Source organism: Thamnophis sirtalis, unplaced genomic scaffold (assembly GCF_051295495.1).
Source record: "Thamnophis sirtalis isolate CommonGarterSnake01/CBP01778 unplaced genomic scaffold, rThaSir2_p1.2 scaffold_2, whole genome shotgun sequence".
Lineage (NCBI taxonomy): Eukaryota > Metazoa > Chordata > Lepidosauria > Squamata > Natricidae > Thamnophis > Thamnophis sirtalis.
The window spans coordinates 150,966,062-150,981,588 of NW_028261382.1; the positions used below are offsets into that span (position 1 = coordinate 150,966,062).

The 15,527-nt window shown below is 40.4% G+C and overlaps 1 protein-coding gene across 1 annotated transcript in view; it reads right to left on the minus strand.

Annotated features, from left to right (window-relative positions):
• The window catches only part of COLEC12 (collectin subfamily member 12), a 103,565-nt gene that overhangs the window by 24,371 nt on the left and 63,667 nt on the right, over positions 1 to 15,527 (minus strand). The gene's annotated exons all lie outside the window — the stretch shown is intronic.

The following is a 15,527-nucleotide window of genomic DNA, read 5'->3' on the forward strand; positions in this document are numbered from 1 at the left end:
TCAATCAACTAGAAATAAGAAACATCATGGGTTTTACCTAGAACTGAGCTTTTCAGAAAAGTTTATGTTCTTCTTAAAACATTCAAACTATAGGTTAACTACTTACCTAACAGTTAAAAGAAATACAGAATTAACCAACAAAAAACATTAGTATTGGACTTTAGAATTGAATATATGCTAATTTGGCCAAATTAGGAGCAAACAAAAGTAACAAAAAAAATGAGACAACTGTAAGAAGGACACTTGTAACTGTAAAAAGGACACCTTGTGCCCTGTTGCAATTTATTTGTCCTTCTTATGGTCATATATTGTCTCATTTTTGTTATTACTTTTTTTTCCTCCTATTAAAGTGAAATATGTCAGTCCTGAATCATCTCTGCAAATGTAAATAAAATGAATGGAATGTAAGTGAAAATGGGGAGGGCTTTAGTCCCTGTCTGCTTTTGTTAGGAGGAAAAGCTGTACAGTGAATTTCCCAGTATTCATTAGTAGGTCAAATGTTAGTAAGACTATTCTGTAGTCTTGAAGTCTAAATTATGCAAAATTAAGTTTAAGCTTAATTGGAGCTTTATCTGTTCACATTGGTTTGGTTTGGGTCCTTCCTTATGTAATCTGAGCACCCAGCTTTAATGATGGGCTGCTTCCAATCCTTTGTCACCAGTTGAACATACCAGAGTGTCCGGGTCATTTCCGGATACTGCACATTTCTCCCTGCTGACTTAAACAACCCTTAATAAATATCAGATGGGATACAATGAGCCTTCTTTCACCAGACACACTTTTCAGTTTCCTGGCTTATTATAATGCAAGATCTGTTTTTTCTTTGTCCCTGTTGGAAGACATCTGGCTAAACAGACTGAACTTTAGTACAAAGGGTGTATCCAGCTGATACATATGTTTTGGGGGACCCCTTTTCTCCAGGAGCCAAAATGGTCACAAAAAATCCAAGCTTGAAAGACATCCTCCTGCTAGTAGCCTTTGTAGTATTTGTTTTTCTTGGATTACATTCCAGTGACTGGGGACTTGGTTCTCAAATGAGGGTCTCCATCTGCAGATTTTTTTTGAGGGGAGGGAGACTGCAGATAAACAATTTAACTACTGAGGAATGAAAAAAAATATTTTTGCCTTTTCTTTTTTTTCAGTAAGGCTTATCAGTAATTCTAAGAGCTTTTATTTGCATCTTTGAAAGTAATCCTATGTATTTTTTTACTTACTGAATAATTGCTAAGACTTTTCCACCAAGCTATTTCTTTATTATCTTGGGTGAAAAATCTGTTCCTGTTTTCCACAAAAGAAAAAAATTGAAGTAAAATTATCTAAAGTACTTTTGAAATGGGACCCATATAGTCATCTATCTTACCATTAAGTTATTTGAGACAGCATACAACAATTAAATAAAACAATATAAACACAATAATAAAAACTTTCATTATAAAAAGGGGAATCATTATTAAAAATTAAAATATAATCAAACATTTAAAGTATACAAATGGGGAGAGATATAGCAACCATGTGTTATTCATATTAGGGGAGCCATCATAAAATGTCACCAGTTTCCTGGGACTCCCAAATTTGGAGACATAATCAGGTCTTGGGGGGGGGGGGGGCTTCCCAAACATTAACAGGGATGGAATTAATCTGACTTCTTGGGGAGGGGGCGTAGAATGTTTCTCAAGATGGTTGATGTAATCAGAGAGATACTATCCATCAGATCCTTGTCCCATGACATGAAAGGCTTTAAAGGTAAAAATCAGTACTTTGAATTGGACCAGAAGGAAATTGGCACCCAATGCAGCTCTTGTAGGTGGTGTGTGATATGCGCTGTTCTGGTGGAACACATAACTGCCTTTGTCACTGCATTCTGCATCTATTTCCAGAAGCTTCCAGATACAGTAGAACCTCTGGTCATGAAAGCTTCTGACCACGACCAAATCGAGTTCCGACCAAAAAATTCACAATTCCTCTCCCCCCCACCCCCACAGCTGATTTATCCTCCTGCACCATTTTTTGGGAGTAAGCACCAAATTTCCAAAATTAGATTGGGGTCATGACCAAATCAGGTTGTGACCAAAGTTATGGAACTAATTATGTTGGTGACCAGAGGTTCTGCTGTACTATGCAAGACCACACTCCAATAATCCAATCTCTTTCCCAGGTAAGACCCAAATCTAAGAAGTCAGTCTGCCCTTTCCTTTATCAAAGTTAGAAAAGGTAATGACAAGCAAAACACTCACACAGATTTAAAAATAAACTATAAAACTGAAATAAATAAAATTCTCTTTAATAGGCAGTGATTTAGTAGGCTTTAGCATGCAGCATCAGTTAAATCCAAAAATGATAGCATCTGGAATTAATAAAACTGCTCCATTATCTCTTATTTCTTCCCCAAAGTAAAATCTCTTTTTCTACTTAATTGGAAAGCAGTAGGTGTGCGTTACAGAGCTGCTAATCACAATTTAACTATATGAAACTGTTTCAATTATGCTTACATTTCCTATAAAATGTGAATTATCTAATCCATTATAATAAACAGCAACAAATTAATGTAAGTAAAGATTTTTTCCTATGGTTACATCTTTATAACTGCTCTATCAACATTTTATTTTTTCCAGAGAAAGACTTGAAAAGCTTAATTGTTTTAATTGGTTAACCAGAAGTGGTTGAGACCTTTTGTTTCGGTTAACAATCTCCTACCTTCTGCCAGTATCTATACTACATAACAATACTTTAGAGTTATTATAAAATAAATGCAGAGGGTGTTTTTATGATTTGGGACATGCAAAAAACAAGGCTTTAAGCACAGATGACACCACTAGGTGTCAGCCATGAACACTAAAATAAAATGGCTGAAAATCTTGTAATTGTTGACCAGAAAGTGGCCAATAATCACAAGATTTTTGTGTTGCATGAGATCCTCTGAGATTATAGTGGTTTAATTTTTTTCACTTTTTTAATTAGTACCCATTACATCATTTCAAACTTTTATTATGCTCAAACACCAGCATAAACCCATATGAGGCAAAATAATGCACTGCTGTCCATTACATAAAAAGCTTGATAATTTCTGCTAAGAATTAAATTTTAGGCTGCAATAAATTCAAATATTTACATTTGGAACAACCTTGGAATAATACTTCTACTGAATATCTAAGGTATTTTTAAAGATATTATTTTCACAAACTCTTAAACCCCTTAAATACCTTGTAGCCTTAATTTTTAAACTAATTCCTTGCTTACTGCACCTATTGTAATTTTCCAAATTAAATGAGGCTCTATTCAAAGATAGAAAAGATAGAAGATTTCACTTAAAAGCGTTCACAATAGTACTGAGCTGTGATGTGGTAGACAGAGGAACTTTCAAATGAGATCAACATCATGAAATATGAAGTCATGTGTTACCTCAAAATCTGAGAGAAAGACAGAGAGAAATCTTTTACGAAATGTCCAGGGTTTAGAGCATGAAGAGTAGACTTTCTAATTTGTAGAGATTCTGCTAAAGTGAGAGTAAAAAAAACCACACACTACCAAGAGCTCCTTAGCAAACAGTTAACTACTATAAAACCTTCCTGGAGTTGGCAGTTAATAACTGAATGAATGAATGAATGAATGAATGAATGTCCTGCACAGCATAGCCATCTGGATTTCTATAGGATATGTGAAAATATTGGTTCCATTTTTCCCTTCAAAGAAAATAGAAATCTCTCTCAACAGTTATGTGTCTTCATCAGTGGTGGGTTGTAGGCAGTACACCCTGGTATGGGCATACCGGAGCCTGCCTGGAGCACCGGATACCGTTCTGGTATGGTGCTCTGGAGGGCACACCTGCGCTCCTTACCTGTCTTTAAAACCCTTTGCTGCTTCCGTGCACGTGCATGGTGCATACAGCGCTTGTGTGATGCTCCGCTGAGCAGCTGGACCATCGCAGCGGCTTGTGGAGGCATCGCTGGATGGTAAGATGCATGTGTGTGTTGTGCGAGTATGCGCGCGCTGTGCGCGCTCATGTGGAGGACGCTGGGACCTGCTGCAACCATACCAGTTGCAATGGGATCTGGAACCCACCACTGGTCTTCATTAATTCCTTCTTTAGAATCCACAAAGGCCTCCATTATTCTCAACAAAGGGTTTCAACAAATATTTTTGATTGCATGCAATGTACACAAAACAAGTAAAGATTGTCTTTAACAGAATGCAGCTCCTGGTGACTATTAAGGAAACAGCCAAGCAGTTTTCCTGGCATATGTATGGAAGCTTGCCATTGCTGTCTTCAGGATATTTTTTTTCAATTCCAATCTAGCCAACAAGCTTTTTCATAAAGAGGTAAAGAATCCTCATTATCAAGCTTGGTCATAATCTTTATAGCACAATCACTTCATTTATGGTTTTGTTTTTGCTCACAGCAGGCTCAAGGATTCAGAATGAATTGTTAAAAATCCTAATTACACACTTCAATAGCCATGGGCATGTAATTAAATGGAACAATGTCATACTGTGATTAACAACAAAATACAATATTTTAACCGACAAGAAAGAGAAGATAAATTGCAAAAAGAGGAAATAAATACACACATGCAAACTAACAAGAACTTTTCCCCTGTATACTTGATGTATTAGGAACTGAAGAGTGCTTTTGGTTCATTTTCTGACTTTTTTTCAGCAATATATCTGGCCACAAAAATAGACCAAGACTCTTTAATTGCTGGAGCTTATTTTCCTCCTTGTCTTCTACTTGCTGCCTTGTAAACTGTTAAAAACAAATAATTATAAGCAAGATCACATAAAGAAGCAGGGGGAGGGAAAATAGACTCAAATACCCAATAATAGCAAAGTCATACATCTTCCAAATACATATAGAAAAAGGTAGGTTTTTAAGTGAAAGAAAAAGTTTAAAAGGTAAGCTATTTATAAAAGGTATTTATCAGTTCTCTGAACTACTCAAAATTTCCACTACCGGTTCTCCAGAACTGGTCAGAACCTGCTGAATACCACATCTGATCCTTTTTGTGATTACTTTTTAAATACAAACTGCAAATACTTTTTGTAATGAGAGATGTAGGGATGGAACTAAACACATTTTCATGAAGAAAACCCTGTGCTTACTTTTACCAAACATTATTGTTCCTCTGTAACTGTAATGTTTGAAACTTACTATATTTGTCAGAATATAAGACACATCTTTTTCCCTCAAAAAAGAGGGTGAAAATCTGGGAGGGGTCTTATACACTGAATACAGCATTTTTTGCCTCCTGAAACCCCACCACCTTCACCAAAATATCCGTGCATTGCCTTTAGAAGGCTTTCAGAATGCTCCTAGGGGCTGGAGAGGGGGCAGAAATGAGTGAAAAATGGGCCAATTTTTTGCTCACTTTTGCCCCCCCCAGCCCCCAGGGGCACTCTACAAGTCTCCTAAAGGCTATTCATGCCCTTTTTAAAAAAAAAATGGGCCATTTTTGGGAGGTCTGCAGAGTGCAAAAACTTTTTTTAAAAATTTGCCTCTTCAAAATCTTGGTGTGTCTTATATTCCGGTGCGTCTTATACTCCGAAAAATATGGTATTTATGAGCAGCCCTCTTTATAATACCCCAGAGAGCATAATGTGGTGGCAGCTCAAAACACTTGATAGCTCTGACCAGCTTCTATCTTCTATTGAAAGACACAGGAGAAAGAAATACACTTATTAGATTGCAGCTTTCACCTGAGACGCCAAGACAAACTGTAAGCTAACAAGTATAACTGGCGCACTTTCTGGGCCCTTTTTGGTCAGAATAACTAGCCACAGCCAACTCACCTTTTTTAATTTAATTTGCCACAGCCAATTTGCCGTGGCCAACTCACCACAGCTAATTTACCACAGAAAAACTTGACATGGCCAACTCACCATGGAAAAACTTGCTGTGGGACTATTTAAAAATTCAATTTAATTATTTAAATTGTATATTTATGGTTTAAAAATTATTTTATTTTTTGTCAGTCACATTTCCTTTTGTCCCTCTTTTGGCATCCATTCGTTAATGATTCTATTCCACTATTTCTTCAATATTAGCTAACTCTTGTCCAGTGAATTTTCCTGTGGCAAGTTGGCTGTGGCAAATTGTCATAGACCTCCTTTTTAGTATCATCCAGAGTCCTCATTATTCCTTCAGTCCCTTTAACATGTGCTATAATTCTATGCCCCCATGTAGCTTAACACTGCATAATGGTTAAGGAAGTCAAGTAGCACTGGGGTAACCAGGATCTAGTCCAACTCAATCATGGAAATTCACTGGTGACTGTGGGTCAGTTGCTTTCTCTTTCAGCTGGTCTCACCATATAGCATTGTTGTGAGGACAAATGGTAAGAGGAAGCACTATGGACCAGTGGTGGGATTCAAAAAATTTTACTACTGTTTCTGTGGACGTGGCTTTGTGGGCATGGCTTGGTGGGCGTGACAGGGGAAGGTTACTGCAAAATCCCCATTTCCTCCTGATCAGCTGGGATTCGGGAGGCTGATAATAGATGGGGGCAGGGCCTGTCAGAGGTAATATTTACCAGTTCTCCGAACTACTCAAAATTTCTGCTACCGGTTCTCCAGAACTGGTCAGAACCTGCTGAATACCACCTCTGCTATGGATACTGCCCTGAGTTCCTGAACAAAACTAGGATATACATTTAACAAAGAAATATCACAAAAGCCTTTTGGAGTATTTCTTGTTTTGCTATTTTAGGTGCCTGTTTTAATGACTAACCTTAGCTTTTATTATATTTAGGATTTATCAAGAATGCTAGTTATTGGTACTCCCAACTTGAATAAACCAATTAATAAATTAATATATATTCCTTTAATCCAAGGATCTAGAATTTATCTCCTAAAGAGCATTAGAGATTTCTGAAAAACCAAGCAAATACTTGTTCTACTTTATAATCCTGCACTTAACAGAGTTGTCTTCAAAGTACTTAAATATTTCATGATGAATATTCCATTTTGACAGATTAATTTATGTTTACTAGACTGATTGTATTTTGTTGTTGGATTTTTTAAACTAAAATCTTATTCACACCATAAGTATATGAACATTTTGCTTAGAAACAGAAAAAGAAATATAAACATATGTTGCTATTTGCCCAAAGTACTGTTGAATACTAGCAGTATTCAGCAAAGTACTGTTGTTCAACTCATTTGATTCAAACAAATGGCTGCTGCACAGCTGTCAGAAAAGGAGCATCATGCACGGCCACATAACACAATATATTATGCACCTTTTCTTCATCCACATTTCATGATGCTTGCCCTGGCATTTTATATTTTTCAGTTCTCTCAGAACTGGTGTGGACTTTTCCAAATAACAGGGCAACCTATTATGATCCATGAAAAGTCAACCTTTGTGACTTTAACTTTACCTCTAATTAACTGACATTAAAAACCTAGAGGGAAATGTTCACTAAATAGTCACCTAGAATTCTTTCTGTCATTTAATTTAATATTTCAATTTTGAGGCTGTTTGATTCCACAGCGACTCTGGGCTGTTCACAATTAAAAGATAATTAAGAGGAACACACATCTATCAAAGAAAGAGAGTATAAGATAGTAGGTTCCAGATTCTGTTCCAACCGGTATGGTTGGAATGGCCCCAGTGTCACCCACATGGACGCGCGCAGCGCGCGCAGGCCTACAATGCTTCTGCAAGCCTCTGCGATGCTCCAGCTGTTCAGCGGAGTGTTGCGCAGGTGCCATACGTGCTATGCACGTGTACGTAAGCACCAAAAGCTTAAAGGACAAGTAAGGAGCTTGGGCGGGCGGGCCCTCTGGAACACCGTACCAGAACGATACCTGGTGCTCCGGGCAGGCTCCGGTACGCCCGTACTGGGGTGTACCACCTGCAACCCACCACTGGTATAAGAGAATGTACCCCCGGTCATATAAATTTAGCAGTGACGTGCAGTCAGGGGAGGCAGGGCCTCGCCCCTGTCATCATGAAAAGAAAAAAAAAAGAAAAGGAAAAAGGCTGAAGTAGTTGCTGCCAGAGTCACAGTGGATGACTCTGCTTAGTGCTTAACTGTTTAAAAAAGGCTCTAAAAAAGTGCCCTCTGCAGGAGAAGGTGGGAGAACCATGTGCCTCATTTAGTCTATCTTTATGAACACTTGAGCAGAGTTAAGCAAGGGTTAAAAGCTGAAAAATTCCTTATGTAGATGAGGCACATGGTTCTCTCGCCTCCTCCTGTAGAGGGCACTTTTTTTAGAGGCTTTTTTTAAACAGTTAAGCAGAGTCATCCATTGGAGGCTCTGGCAGCAGCTAACCCAGCCTGGCCTCAGCAGCTCTTGCCTTTTTCTTTTTACATTTTTTACATTTTCATCATGGCAAACAAGAGCAGAGTTGAAATCCTCTGACACGGCTGGAAAAGGTATGTGGGTCGGAGGGAGGAATTCAAAATTAATGTAATTTATAAGTAATTGTAATTTGTATTATTGTAAGTAATTTGTGTGTGTGTGTGTGTTTTACCCGCCTTTGCTGGCGCGCAGGCTGGCACTTTATTTTTTATGTGGAACATAGCGACCAGCAGGGTTTTTGGACATAGTAGCAGGCCAGGACTTTAATTTGGACATAGCGGCAGGGCAGCTTTTGCCTCTAGTGCCAGGGCGGCAGGGCGGCTTTGGTTCCATCCAGCATTGATTCTTTGAAGCTTTCCATAGGTCCTCTCTGCTTTTAAAGTCTGGTTTTAAAGTCGTTTTAAAGTCTGCTTTTAAAGTCGTTAGTCTAAGGAGGTTGTTCCTCTATGGTGGACATGGTGCCAGGACTTTAAAGCCCTGCCGCAGTGTCCGCCATACAGCGGGACATGTCCTACATGGTATCGGACCTGGTTATCTGAGAGACTGCCTCCTGCCAGTCACCTCCCAAAGACCTATTAGATCCCACAGACTAGGCCTCCTCCGGATTCCATCTGCCGGCCAATGTCGGCTGGTGACCCCCCTGAGGGAGGGCCTTCTCTGTAGCTGCTCCGGCCCTATGGAACGATCTCCCCATTGAGATCCGGACCCTTACTACCCTTCCGGCCTTCCGCAAAGCAGCTAAGACCTGGCTGTTCTGGCAGGCCTGGGGCTGTTGAATTATCCAGCCCCATCCTATGTTATGACTGTTGCTGAATTTTTAATTGTTGTTTTTATTTTTGTACCCCCCTTCCCTTTTTATTGTTAGCCGCCCTGAGTCTTCCGGGAGTAGGGCGGCATATAAGCTAAATAAAACTCAAACTCAAACTCTATGGTGGACACATCCCGCTCTAGCGGACACTGCGCTGGGACTTTAAAGCCCTGCCGCCATGTCTGCCATAGAGCGGCTTTTGCCTGCTTGCCTCACCAGCCATAAATCTCACCGCACGTCACTGAAATTTAGATACACTTTTTTGCCATGGTAAATGTGTTGCCAAAACAAGTATTGTCTGAAACAAAGCACCATTCTTGACAAAACATTTATTTTTATCCCAGAAAATCTCCCCAACAGAGACAATTTTAATTTATCTTATCTTAACATGTATTTTTTAAATTTCACTCCATGTCTTAATATAACCAGTGGAACAACTTGTCTCCAGACATTTTGAATTCTCCAACAATGGAAGTTTTTAATAAGAGTTTGGACAACCATTTGTCTGAAATGGTATAGGGTTTCCTACATGAGCAGGGAGTTAGATTAGAAGACCTCCAAGGTCCCTTCCCATTCTGTTATTCTATTCTGTTCTGTTCTTCTGTTCTATTCTAATTATTTTGAAATAATCTACAATTCATATTTATCATAATAATATCAACATATTTTACTTTTTCCCAATCTTAAAATTTGTTTTTTCTATCCGTTTTAACTTCTAGTTTTGTATTTTTAGTTAAAAACTGTGTCATCTGATTATTAATCTTAAAACCTGCTAATATACTAAAGTCTTTTAATTTTCCAGTAATGCTAACTCCCTCTAGTGGATCTTCTAAAATTAATATCCAATCTTTGACAAATGTCCTTAATTTATAAAAATATCAATGCAGCTTGTTTTTCATTATGTTCTAAGAATTCAAATATTTCTAATATTATCTCACTGTTGTAGTTTAGGCAAAAATCCACACTGATCTTCATGAGTAAATTCTGTAAAATTATTTTAAATCTTTCAGCCCAAATCACAGTAAACAGTTTATAATCATTATTCAATAATGATGTGGTTTGATAGTTTCTTGTTAAAATAAAATCTTGTCCTTCTTTAGCATTAATTTTATATTATCATGAATCTATTCTGCAAAACAATATTCATCATTTGTTGTAAAGGTTTTTAAAACTCATCTTCAAAACATTTATAATAAGACCCAGCAATCCATCTACGCTACATACCTTTTCAATTTTCAATTTTAGTCTTTTGGATAGCTGAGCACAGCTCTCTTATTATTATAGTTCCATTCAAAATTTGTCCGTCTGTAGTCTTTAGTAAATTCTATTTGTGCAAGTATTCATCCATTTTTTTCTGAAGCAGCTTCTGTGCATCTGTATAAAGTAGTATAATACTGATGAAATATTTTTCACATATTCAGATTATCTACTATTATGGTGTTCCCTTCTTGTACATTTAATACCATTTCTTTTCTTTTTCTTTTTGCAACTAGTATGACAATCATCTCCTTGATTTACTTGCAAATTCAAAATTACCATATTTTTCGGACTATAAGATGCATTGGTGTATAAGACACACCAAGATTTCGAAGAGGTAAGTAAGAAAAAAGGTTTTCTTACTTACCTCAGAGAGGGTTCGCAACTTGGGAGTCCTCCTGGATCCACAGCTGTCATTTGACCACCACTTAACGGCTGTGACCAGGGGGGCATTCGCCCAGGTTCGCCTGGTGCGCCAGTTGCGACCCTACCTGAATCGGGAGGCTCTCACAACAGTCACTCGGGCCCTTGTGACCTCTAGGCTGGAATACTGCAATGTGCTCTACATGGGGCTGCCCTTGAAGAGCATCCGGCGACTTCAGCTAGTGCAGAACGCAGCCGCGCGAGTGATTGCGGGTACACCTCGATTTACCCGCATAACACCTATCCTCCGCGAGCTGCGCTGGCTACCTGTCGATCTCCGGATGCGCTTCAAGGTGCTATTAGTCACCCATAAAGCCCTACATGGCAGTGGATCTGGATACTTGAGAGACCGCCTTCTGCCAATTACCTCCCTGCGACCAATAAGATCCCATAGATTAGGCCTCCTCCGCATTCCATCGGCCAGCCAGTGTCGGCTGGCAACTACAAGGAGGAGGGCCTTCTCAGCAGTAGCCCCGACCCTTTGGAACGAGCTCCCCGTGGAGATTCGTACCCTCTCCACCGTCCAAGCCTTCCGCATAGCCTTGAAGAACTGGCTCGCCCGTCAGGCCTGGGGATAATGATAGTTACCCCTCCCGAATGATGAATGTATGTTGCCTACTATTTTATTATATGTTTCTATCTTAATGTCTGTATTCCCCCTTCCCGGTTTTGTGTGAGCCGCCCTGAGTCCCCTCAGGGAAAAGGGCGGCCTACAAATACTAATAAAACTCTAAAAAAAAACTCTTTTGTTCTCCCTGGCCCCCAGGAGCACTCTGCAGGCTTCAGCAGGGCTGGGGGAAGGCAAAAACACCTCTGGGTTTTTTTGAAAAATGGGATTTTTTTTGGCATTTTTTTTGAAAAATGGGCAGAAAATGGGTCATTGGAAAATGGGACTGGATTACTGTAACACGCTTTACATGGGGCTGCCCTTGAAGAGTGCTCGAAGACTTCAGCTAGTCCAGAATGCATCCGCGCGAGCGATTGTGGGTGCACCTCGGTACACCCATGTTACACCTATCCTCCACGAGCTGCACTGGCTTCCCATTGGTCTTCAGACACGCTTCAAGGTGCTAGTCGTTACTTTTAAAGCCCTACATGGTATTGGACCTGGTTACCTGAGAGACCGCCTCCTGCCAGTCACCTCCCAAAGACCTATTAGATCCCACAGACTAGGCCTCCTCCGGATTCCATCTGCCAGCCAATGTCGGCTGGCGACTCCCCAGGGGAGGGCCTTCTCTGCGGCTGCTCCGGCCCTATGGAACGATCTCCCCATTGAGATCCGGACCCTTACTACCCTTCCGCAAAGCAACTAAGACCTGGCGGTTCCGGCAGGCCTGGGGCTTTTGAATTATCCAGCCCCATCCGATGTTATGACTGTTGCTGAATTTTTAATTGTTGTTTTTATTTTTGTACCCCCTTCCCTTTCTTATTGTTAGCCGCCCGAGTCTCTCGGGAGTAGGGCGGCATACAAGGTAAATAAACCTAACCTAACCATTTTTGCAAAAATGAGGGCATTTTCTCCTTCCCCCAGCCCTGCTGAATCTGCAGAGTTCTTCTGGGGTCTGGAGGAAGGGGAAAACGCCTCCATTTTTGTGAAAAATGGCCTCTTTTTCGCCCCTTTTTTGCAAAAATGGGATGCAGGGGAGGAGTTTTGGGTCTGTCGCTCTGTAAATATATGCATCAGGGTTGTGTTTCACCTCAAGGGGGCATGGGCAGGTTGAGCATGGCCAGCTCGACGTCACTCGTGTCGTGGCACCTATGGTAGCACTCTGCCAGTGAAAAGGGAGCTCTGTTTTTGCTGGCAGAGTCACTGCGGGCTGGTCCTTCGCTGTTTCCAGGGCAGCCCCATGGGCCAGATCTAAACACCTGCAGACCGGATCCAGCGCGCAGGCCTTGAGTTTGACACCCCTGTGCTAATTCAATTTCAATGAAGGCTGCATAGCAGTTTAGGATACATTGTAAATCCTTCAGCTCTCAAGCTGTTTGAACCACAATCATCCACAGACCAGTCACAAGAAACTAAATTCCTGCAGTTTCCTTGCAAGGAACTGGAGCCCAAGTAGGCCATCCTCCAGTTTCTCTTTCCTCCAGAGAAATTTCTGTCTGCCAGAACTGTGGGCTAGCTGGCAATTCCACTGCTGTGTGGCCTCTGCTTGTGGAACCATTTGCAGACATCTAACTGGCTGTAACATCTCACTCGGAAACCTAGTGGGTGCATTTTTTAAAAAGAAATCAACACTTTAAGAACTTTATATTCAACTTTTTCCATTAACGAAATATATTTTTGTGTTCATTTCCACTGAACTAACAGTTTAATGAGACATACATAATATAAACAAGAAAAAACTTACTATGGAAACAGAGAACATTTATTTATGCCTGATTTATCTCCTGTTTTAGTTAAAATTTTCTCTCCTATTTCAAAGAAACAGCCCTCTACGAAAATGCCGTGAGGTTCCACTTGAAAAGCTTTCAATTTAATTTCATTTTAAATCTATTACAAAAAAAAGACGTTTTCAAATTTTATTTATCTATTTAAAAGATTTGAATTAAACATAACTGTGAGCAGCTCAAACAACTCATGCCTCTCATGAGTTAATATCTGGAAATCTAGAAAATGGTCATGTGATCAGATTCCTCCTGGCATTATGTGCATTGCAATACCACTTCAATTATAATAATTTTAAATGTGAATATATAAATAAAAATAGGTCCATATTGGGGCAATTATAAAAACAACATTCCCTCCAAATTCCACCCAACAATTGGCTGTTATAGTGACAGACGTAAAACTCCAATTAATTTTTGCCAATAAAAATCATTTAATAATGTGAATGACCATGACTTGGAGCACACATATCATCCCAGTGCTGTGTGTATTTAGCTGGATGTCTCAAATTCAATATCGGGGAAAAAGATGACTGGCCATAGATTGCTGTTCTGGCCCCCTTCCATCCGGTAATGAACGCAGGGACAGGCTTAGCTGTTTGCCACTCTTTATTCACAGCAATTATAATCCTGTTGGCTGAAAGCCCAGACACGACTCACTGGCAAGAAGTTGGCAGCAACCCAGACTCCAACAAACACGGAAACACAAGGCAGACCAGATAAGGAGTTCTCCAGATTATTACGAACGGTTGTGTCCGGCAAAAGGACTCCTCCCAAAGTCTCCTCTTATATACTCTCTTGGGAGGGGCCAAGCCACAACCACATGTGCTTGATTATCTCTTATGAGTCAGTCTCCGTAACTGCTGCTTCCATTTCTCCGCCCACCGTTGCCTGGCGTCAGGGACAAACTCCCTTTGATCTTCCCCACTGCTCCATGCCTCAGGCGCCTCCTGGTGGCCAACCAGCCTCTCTGGTTCCTGCTCTGAGTCTGATCCCTGCCCAGGGTCCTCCACATCTCCCACAGCAGACTAATAGGGCTCCTTGCTATCAGAGTCCATCGGCAGCTCCAACGGCTCCTGCTGGGCCACAACAGATTGCTTAACAGCCATTTTTGCCATGTACAAAAGGCTGTGGCAGAAGGAACTCTGCTTTTGGCTGCCTAATCCCAGATGCTTGTGCATTAAGCTCCTCACTTACTGAATAGCAGAAGAAGATCTGGAATATCTACCCCTCCTTCCTTCCTCTGACAAATGTTATTTAAAGGCTCAAGAATTCATAAGCTGCAACTCATTTCATCAGATGCATAGAGTGGCTTGAGCAATGTAAAATGTATAACCGTATTTTTTTGAGTATAAGATGCACTCCCCCCCCCAAAGAGGGTGAAAATTTGGGTGCATCTTATGCATCGAATATAGTCCCGCCCACTCCCATCCTTTGGCCTCTGCCTCCCAGCAATTTTTCTCCTTGCATCAAACAGCAAGTATCTTGTTTCAGTTTCAGCACAGCCTGATTAGCACAAACAGCTGGTTATTAGTTGGATTGGCCTCCTGATGATCAGCTGTTTCAGGCTGCGGGGATTGCTATTGTCTATTGCTGCCTCTGCGTGCCCTGTTTTTGGCCTCATTTTACACCTATTCTGATCCCCGCCACCCAGAATGGGTGGAAAATGGACACACAGAGGCCAAAATTGGGGCGTGCGGAGGCGGCAATAGGCTATAGCAATCCCTGCAACCTGAAACAGCTGATCGTAGGGAGGCCGATCCAACTGACAATCAGCTGCTTGTGCTAATCAGGCTGTGCTGAAATTGAAACTGAAACATGCTTTTTGATGCAAGAAGGCAAATTGCTGGGAGGCAGAGGCAGATTTTTTTTCTTGTTTTTCTCCCCAAAAGCTAGGTGCGCATTATACTTTGGAGCATCTTATACTCTGAAAAATATGGTAGTTGTGAATGAAAAATGACAGATAGATAGATAGATAGATAGATAGATAGATAGATAGATAGATAGATAGATAGATGGGTGGGTGGGTGGGTGGGTGGGTGGGTGGGTGGGTGGGTGGGTGGATGGATGGATGGACGGGTGGATAGAGAGACACACAGATAGACACAGACAATGTATGAAACTTTTTGTTTTGTTCCTTTGGATTTATTATTTTAAACAAAATAACAATTTTTTTAAAATCTATTATCTGGAAAAGGTGCCATGTTATTTCTATTTTGGGAGGGAAGGGCTACCATAAAGTATCACATCTCTTCTACAACATCAGCTTTTCTAAAATTATTTTCTCACTGGCAGTAAACTGGTTGAGAAGCAGGAGAAGATGGAAGAAAAAAATCAAAATTGATTGTAC